The sequence below is a fragment of the Herpailurus yagouaroundi genome, unplaced genomic scaffold (assembly GCF_014898765.1).
Source record: "Herpailurus yagouaroundi ecotype Mexico unplaced genomic scaffold, PumYag 291, whole genome shotgun sequence".
In the NCBI taxonomy this organism is placed as follows: Eukaryota; Metazoa; Chordata; class Mammalia; order Carnivora; family Felidae; genus Herpailurus; species Herpailurus yagouaroundi.
The window spans coordinates 39099-47082 of NW_024412508.1; the positions used below are offsets into that span (position 1 = coordinate 39099).

The following is a 7984-nucleotide window of genomic DNA, read 5'->3' on the forward strand; positions in this document are numbered from 1 at the left end:
CTCTCTTTCTCTCTCTCTCTCTCTCTCTCTCTTTCTTTTTTCTTTTCTTTTCTTTTTTTTTAATTTCAGGTTGGGTGAACATCTGCTATCTGCAGAAGTCACCTTTAGGTACATTCTTTAATTTTTAAATTTTCTCACTGGCTTGGAAAAAAAAATACTTCTCAAGGTAAACCTCTTTTCCTCTTTTCTCCCCTATATTTTCAGGAAGCAGAAATAATGTGTAATTATTCGGTTATTTTTTAAATATTGGGGCAGTTAAAACCCAAGTGACTCCCTTGTTCCTCTGTTAAGACGATGGCTTTGATTGGGTTCTGTTATTACAGAATTACCTGTTTTTCCCTTGTTGTGTTTATTAGTGCTTATATATTTTGGGGTTCTGTTAGATGTATGTAAAGTTGTAATTGTTAATTTTTGTGGATTGACATTTTTTTGAAAATATGATGCTTTTGCCTTTTGTAACAAGTTTTGCCTTAAAGCCGATTCTCATTTTAGCATTGCCCCTCTACCTTTCCTTTAGTTACTGCTTTTATGAAGTATCCTTTCCCCATGCTTTCATTTTCATACTGTTTGTGTCCTTGTATCTGAGTCTATTGTAGAAAACGGTTAGTTGGACTATTCATTTTTTTTTTTTAATTTTTTTTTCAACGTTTATTTATTCTTGGGACAGAGAGAGACAGAGCATGAACGGGGGAGGGGCAGAGAGAGAGGGAGACACAGAATCGGAAACAGGCTCCAGGCTCCAGGCTCCGAGCTATCAGCCCAGAGCCCGACATGGGGCTCGAACTCACGGACCGCGAGATCGTGACCTGGCTGAAGTCGGACGCTCAACCGCCTGCGCCACCCAGGCGCCCCGGACTATTCATTTTTAAAATCCATGTGTCGTACTTGGCCCCTTAATTAGAGAGTTTACTCCATTTACATTGAACGTAATTACTAACCGGGATGAATTTACTTCTGCTAATTTTTTATTTGTTTGGTAGGAGTCTTTTTTCCTTCTGTTACTGCCTTTTCTTCTGTGTTTGTGTTTTTTTTGTAGTGTAGAATTTTTTTTTCCTCCTTTCTTTTTGTGTATATTGGTCAGTTTTATTTATTTATTTATTAAAAAAAATTTTTTTTAACGTTTATTTATTTTTGGGACAGAGAGAGACAGAGCATGAACGGGGGAGGGGCAGAGAGAGAGGGAGACACAGAATCGGAAACAGGCTCCAGGCTCTGAGCCATCAGCCCAGAGCCTGACGCGGGGCTCGAACTCCCGGACCGCGAGATCGTGACCTGGCTGAAGTCGGCCGCCCAACCGACTGCGCCACCCAGGCGCCCCTCTGTCTCATTTTCAAATGTCTCAAATCTGATCTTCATTTTCATTTTTTGTAGTGTGGGTCTGGTAATAAAGTATTTTCTCCTTCTCTTTTGCTTTGAATTTATCATTTTATTTACTTTTATTGAAGTGTGGTTGATGTACAATATTATATTATTTTCAGGCATACAGCATACTGATTCAACATATTAATACATTATGAAATGATCGACAAACACAATTACTCCACTTACCATTTGTCACCATCCCCCCAGCTTTTGTTTGTCTGGAGATGTTTAATGCCCTCTTTTGTTTTGAAGGACAGACTTTGAATTTATCGTATCTTAAGTTTGTTGAGCTCCTTGTATGTGTAGATTAATAGTTCTTATCAGATACGAGAAATTTTTTCACTTTTTATTGTCTCGTAGTGGCTGTTATTTTCTTCAAATATTTTTTTCTGCTCTTCTGTATTCACTTCCTCATTAACTCCCATCATGTGTATGCTGGTATGCCTACAGTTCTCTTAAGCATGTTGATTCTTTTCATTCTTCTTTCTCACACTTTTTCATACAGTTTCTCACACTGTACCATTTCAGTTGACCTGACTTCCAGTTTACTGATTTTACTGCCTGCTAAAAACTCTGCTGTTGGATCTCTTTTTCATGAGTTTTTCATTTCAGTTACTGTACTTTTCGGGTCTGGAATTTCTGTTTGTGGTTCTTTTTTTGACTTTTATTTACTGATGCTGTTATTTTGTACATACATTGTTTTCCCGATTTCTCACTTTGTCCATATAAATTTTATTTTATTTTTTTTATGTTTATTTTTGAGAGAGAGAGAGAGACAGACAGACAGACAGACAGACAGACAGACCATGAGCAGGGGAGAGGCAGAGAGAAGGAGACTCAGAATCTGAAGCACGCTCCAGACACCGAGGAGTCAGCCCAGAACCTGACGCGGGGCTTGAACCCATGACCTGAGTTCATGACCTGAGCTGAAGCTGGCCGCTCGACTGACTGAGCCACCCAAGCACCCCGTACATTTTATTATTTTTAAAACTTTCTCAGTAACATATTTACACCAGCAGGTAATTCAAAACATGCATGTAATTAGTTCAACACCAAGGTTTCCTAAGGGACATTTTCTCTTACTTTGTTTTATTCCTGTGATTTGCCCATAGTTCCGTGTTTCTTTGCACACATTATAGTTTTTTGTTGGCAACTAAATGTGGCGAATGTTACTATCAAACAAAAACAAATTCTGATTTGGTAAGAAGACACCTTATTTAAAGAGACCGGTGCAATATGGAGAACATTCTGATTGTAGAAATCTGAAAGTATCTCAGTCAGAGAGTGGTTTTTCTTTTATTGGGAGGATAAGCAAGATTAGTAAAAACTTTTTCAGGGGAAATGAGCAAGCAAAGAAAGTGAGCATATGGCATGATGGGCTGTGTGTCTCAGCTCTTACTTGGGGTGACTTCTTAATAGGGGGAATAATCTGTGTTTTAGTGCTTACTCATGGGTAAGCCTGAAATTAGGGGTCTGTGGAATGGAAAGAAGGTTGACTGAACTTTGGTCAAGAGAAGGCAGTGAGTAAGAAATGTGCAGTTGTGAGTACTGAACTGTGGATACCAGAATCTTTCCCCCACTAGCTAGGGTTCTTGCTGCTTGTGATAGATTATAGTTGTTTGTTCAGTTAACTTTTTATGGTTTCTTTATGGAGAGCTGTTTTGCGAAAATAATATATACTTTGTATGGTCTTGGAAGTCATCTGTTTTAGATAATGATATGAAAGATAACTTCCTTGAAAGCTGGGAGTGACAAAAACAAAAACCAAACTCAGTCTTTACAAGTGGGTTTCATTTAGGGAACTCCGTTAACGCTTGACTAGGCCATTTAAAACTTGCCTTAGCGCATACTTCCTCCTTGAACATAGCAGGATGTAAAACCTTAGGATCTTTAAGGTCTTTTCTGAGCATATCCTGCTCTTACATATGTCTGGTCTTCTGGATTTCCCTGGTATACCTGGAGCCTTTTGAAAGCTCTGTTCCATCTACCTTTCTTCTCCAACCTTCTCATTTTTAGGTTGTTTGCCTTACCTGTTATTCTTAGCCCGGAATGGTGGCTGTGGCTGTTAACTACAACTCTGGCACTCGGAGGCTATACCAGCCCAAGGGAGTTCGTTTTGAGAGTAGCAAAATAAAGGCTCCTTTGGAGCCACTGTATGGGTCAAAACCCATCATCAGTGCTCTTAAGAACAAGGTTTCTATTAGCCACTCTGCCACCAGCAAACCACACCAGGAATGCTAGCCGCTTTCCAGCTGTGGTTAGTGTATGTTAGGCAGGTAATTATAAAGTCACGCTGTCCTCTTACAGATATGCAGTAGCTGCTTTCTTCGTTTAGCCCCCCCCTGGTGGTTGTTTTTTTTATATTCCAGACTTAAAAAAAAAAAAAAAAAAAAAAAAAAAAAAAAAGTGTATTTGGACAGTTTTGGGGAGCTTAATCATTGCCTTAGTGGAGGAATGGGTTTATGGAAAACCTGCCTCATTATTTTCAGTCATGTCCCTCCCTCTTGCATAAGCTTAATTTTGTAAAGCAGTGGTATCCAGATAACACACTTAGTTAATGTTTTTTGTTTTTTGTTTTTTGTTTTTTTAAACTTGGTTAGGTGAAATAGCTCCTAATGAATTATCTATAGTTAGTATACAATTGTGATTGTCTAGAGTTATCTGTAGACTATCTAGAATTGATACATAATTGTATAATTGATAGTGCAAATGACAGACCTTGCTTCAGGGACGCTTGTTGTTTATGTAAAGTAGAGTTTAAAGTAATGTCCCAAATAAATTCCTTCTCCTCCTTTTTCTTCTTACGTCTCCTTTTCCCCATGGTCCCAATATGATTGTAAGTAACTTTCAGATAATCAGATGGGTGTGACTGTATTTAAAACATCTAAAGCATATACCAATTTAATGTTAGTATTCAGCAGCACTAAAGAGAGTAGATATAGATACTAGGTGACCTTTAGTATCCATTCAGACCCAGAGATTATAGTTTTGTGGTTTTATCCATGACCTAGTTGAATTTATGTTGGTAGTTACGACTGTGTAAATTCTGCTCTTTGATGGAAAAGATTTACCAGATAACCAATGTGGTCTCCCTGTGCTACCACAATACTTTTGTTAATGTTTATGGTCTTGGGAATTGATTTTAATTCTGTTTCCAGAATGCCCCTCCCGTCTTCCCACTTTCCACCGCTTAACCTGCTATAAGCAATATTTACTTGTTATGATGACATTTTTTCTACTTCTATAAGGTAGACTGGTGTGGTGGGGAATAATAGCTTCTAGAATTTATGCCATAGAACATCATTTCTTCTTTAAGAAATGTTGTTGTGTTAACATGTGGTAAGAGAAAAAAATTTCTGAAACCTGTGGGTATATTATCCTGCAGAAGGAACTTCCCACTTATGATTAAGTGGTGTGCTGAGATGGGGAGATTGTTCTGGATTATTTGGGTAGGTGGGCTCAGTGTAAACACATGCACCCTTATAATGGGAAAACAGGAGTGTGAGACTCAGAGAAGGAGATGTGGGCAGGTATCAGAGAGAGATCTGAAGAATCTGCTGCAGACTTTGAAGGTGGAGAAAGGAGTGGTCTCTAGAACTTGGAAAAGGTGTGAAAACCATCTCCTTGAGAGCCTCGAGAAGGAGGCCTGAGAGCTTCTGATCTTCATAACTGTAAGATGATAAATGTGAATTTTTAATGCATTAGGTTGATAGTAACTTGTTAACAACAGTAATAAGAAGCTAACATAGCATGCATCTTACAGAATTCCTCATTCACAAATTATTACAGTAGTTCTGCCGTGGGCCAGCAGTTTATATTCATCATAGCAAATTTTCTCACAACTCTATAAGGTAGGTACTGTCCATCCAGTTTACAGATGAGGTAACAAGTGTTTAGCTCTCACCATGGCTGCACAGGACGTGGTAAGTGATATGTGAAAATATTGGGCTCTTTTGGCTCTAAGACCATTATCTGTTCCATATGTCTCATGCTCTCTCTTATTAGCACAATCCCCAGTTGTTAAGGGTATAACGGGCAAAACCTTCTTGCTGAGTGTGAGCAAATATTGGTGGCAAGTAAATGAGTAATAGTTTTACTAAATGAAAATAAATTTAATTAAGGGTAGGATGTGATTAGGAAGTGTCAAGAAATCTCGTGAGATCTAGAGACCAGGTGGATTGTGAACCGTCTAGGCTTCATACCTGTGGTTTCACTCATTTGAGCCCCACGTGGACGTTGGATACAGATTTGGAGGTATGGGTGCACTGGAATTCTCGGAAAAAGCACCTCAAAGTGTAACTTAGGTAAATTACAGGTTGACCATTGTTTAAAGTGTGAAGTAGAGAGACCCATTTTTAAGTTCTGTTGAAGAAAGTCCACAATTGTGTGTTAACAAACGCTAAAGTGGTCTGGGAAAGTAGGACAAATGAAAAAAGCATTGATGTTTCAAAATGGCATGATGATTGGTCCACATGGAGCTGGAGAAAGGTGGCTTCAGAAAATTGGGACACAGATGATGCACTTAGCTAACCCATAAAAGTAGAGGACCATCTTATATTTTAGGACTGTCTGGCTTTAAAGATGCTAGTTGTGTGACTCAACCCCTGCCACTCTGCAAAATAGGTCAGGTCCAAGCATATTTCAGTGGACGTTAAAATCTTTGGATTCCTGATTATTTTGGCTGCCAGTATCAATACAGATTTGTACCTGTATCTCTCAGAGTACAAATAGTCATTGAATTATATATAGTTAGAGCTAGATGTGGTTTTTAGCTCATCGTAGTTTTATAGACAAAACAGCCACAGGTATGAAATCTGAAATATGTAACCCTCTGTGATTGTTTTAAAAGGCAAAGTACTCAGTCTAATATACTATCATTTTAGAATTCGTCTATAAGGAATCTACTAGTATGTATACTACTAGCATGGAGATTATAAAACTAGAAACTCTATAAGACCCTTTTCATAACAGACCGTTTGCCAAACTATTTTGGTCAATTTTGGCTTCTTCAGTGCTGCAGAAAATTAGATTTCTTCATCCCTGTATTTAGCACTTATATTTCTTCTCCCAGATGCTTTGCCTGCCAGCAGGGAGTATTTGTGGTAACTCCTACTAAGTTATTTTGTCCATATATTATTGCCTACCAGAGCTCAATTACCACTTTCAGAAGAACTTACTCTTCAGAATGTGATAGGTCATAATGATAATTCATTTTCATTTGTCCATATCTTTGGTTCTTGTACATGGACAGACTTCTTAAAATTGCTCATCACCGGGACTGTTCATTATACCTGCCTGTAAAGGATTTCTGAGTATTAAATGAGGGATTATATCACTGTTCCAGATGGTTTAATCAGAGCAGTGAAGAAGAGCAAGGGGAAATGCTTAGGATTCATTTTTCCTCACCTCCTATTTGGATTATCCTGGCTTGGGAATGCCAGTCACTTAAAAAATAAATATAACTTACTTATGAGTTATAGTTGACCAAGAAGGAAGTGGTTGGTCCTGTTGTCCCACGTAGTGCCAGGGCATTTCCCCTAAAATTGGATTTGCCAGATCATTTGTAAGGTACAAATTCTTCTTAGATTATGTTTTTATTCCTGCCATCTTCTTGTGTGTGTGTCCTTATTTACACCTGAGGGCGGCAGTTCTTAATTTCTCAGGCCTAAGAAGTTATCTAAATGTTACTTCATTTTATTCTTAAAACTCCTTAAAAAGCACCAAGGACTCCACAGTTTGGAGTCTACAGTGCTACCAAAAAATTTTAACGGGTCCCGTGGAAACCCAATGCTGTATTTCATGGTTCAGATGGATCCTATACCTTTCAGTCATCTTGTAATGCATTGTCCTGTGGAAAATACTGAATTCACTGACTTACGTTCTTCTTCCAAATGTTGTTATCCAGCATTAGGCAATCATACTTGCTGATATCATTATCACTCTCAGCAGAAAAGCCATTATGTACTGGGAGGCTGCTGGAGTCATGGTGACTGACTGAGATTATCCAAAATTCTGATTTTCATTTGAAAGTTTGAAGTTTTCCCATTGCAACAAATTCTGTTGTTTACCCTGACAGGCTTATTTCATTCATTTTCTAGAAAATATCGGGCAGATACCCAAATCTGAAAACTCATGGTAACTAGAAACTGTGGAGGGCCAGAGATTTTACTTTACTTGCAAACTGATAACTTGGCAGTATTTTATGAATACGGGGAGAAACCTCGAGACAAAAGAAGAGTTTTTTACCATTGCATTTACCTGAGGGCCCTCATGCACGCACCTGTCTCCTGAGCCTGGTGGTGTAAAGAGAAGCAGATGATGTTTGCATTTCAGAAGAGTAATGCTAAGTTTAGGGGGATCTGACTCGTTAATAATGGGCGGTGTGGTAGGAGGAACAGTGCCTGCTCAAGGACGCCCACGTCTTCAGCAGGACTCATGAATGACCTCATTGTCCAGAGGGACTTGGCAAAGATGCGGCGGCATAGATTAGGATATTGAGGGAGTCTTCGGATGGGCCCAGTGAAACTATAAGGATCCTTGCAAAGGAAAGACGGGGAGAGGAGTCGGTGGCGAGGTGGCGGGGGTGGGGCGGGGTGGGGTGGGGTGGGGTGGGGGGGGTGGG

General features: G+C 39.1%; 2 long non-coding RNA genes across 3 annotated transcripts in view; one reads left to right on the forward strand and one right to left on the reverse strand.

Annotated features, from left to right (window-relative positions):
* LOC121021296 (uncharacterized) overlaps positions 1-7984 on the forward strand; it is a 25434-nt gene that overhangs the window by 6411 nt on the left and 11039 nt on the right. The gene's annotated exons all lie outside the window — the stretch shown is intronic.
* The window catches only part of LOC121021297 (uncharacterized), a 13925-nt gene continuing 10015 nt past the window's right edge, over positions 4075-7984 (reverse strand). Inside the window, exon 3 of the long non-coding RNA XR_005786491.1 lies at positions 4075-4084. This is a non-coding gene — a long non-coding RNA (uncharacterized LOC121021297). The remainder of the gene's footprint in view (positions 4085-7984) is intronic.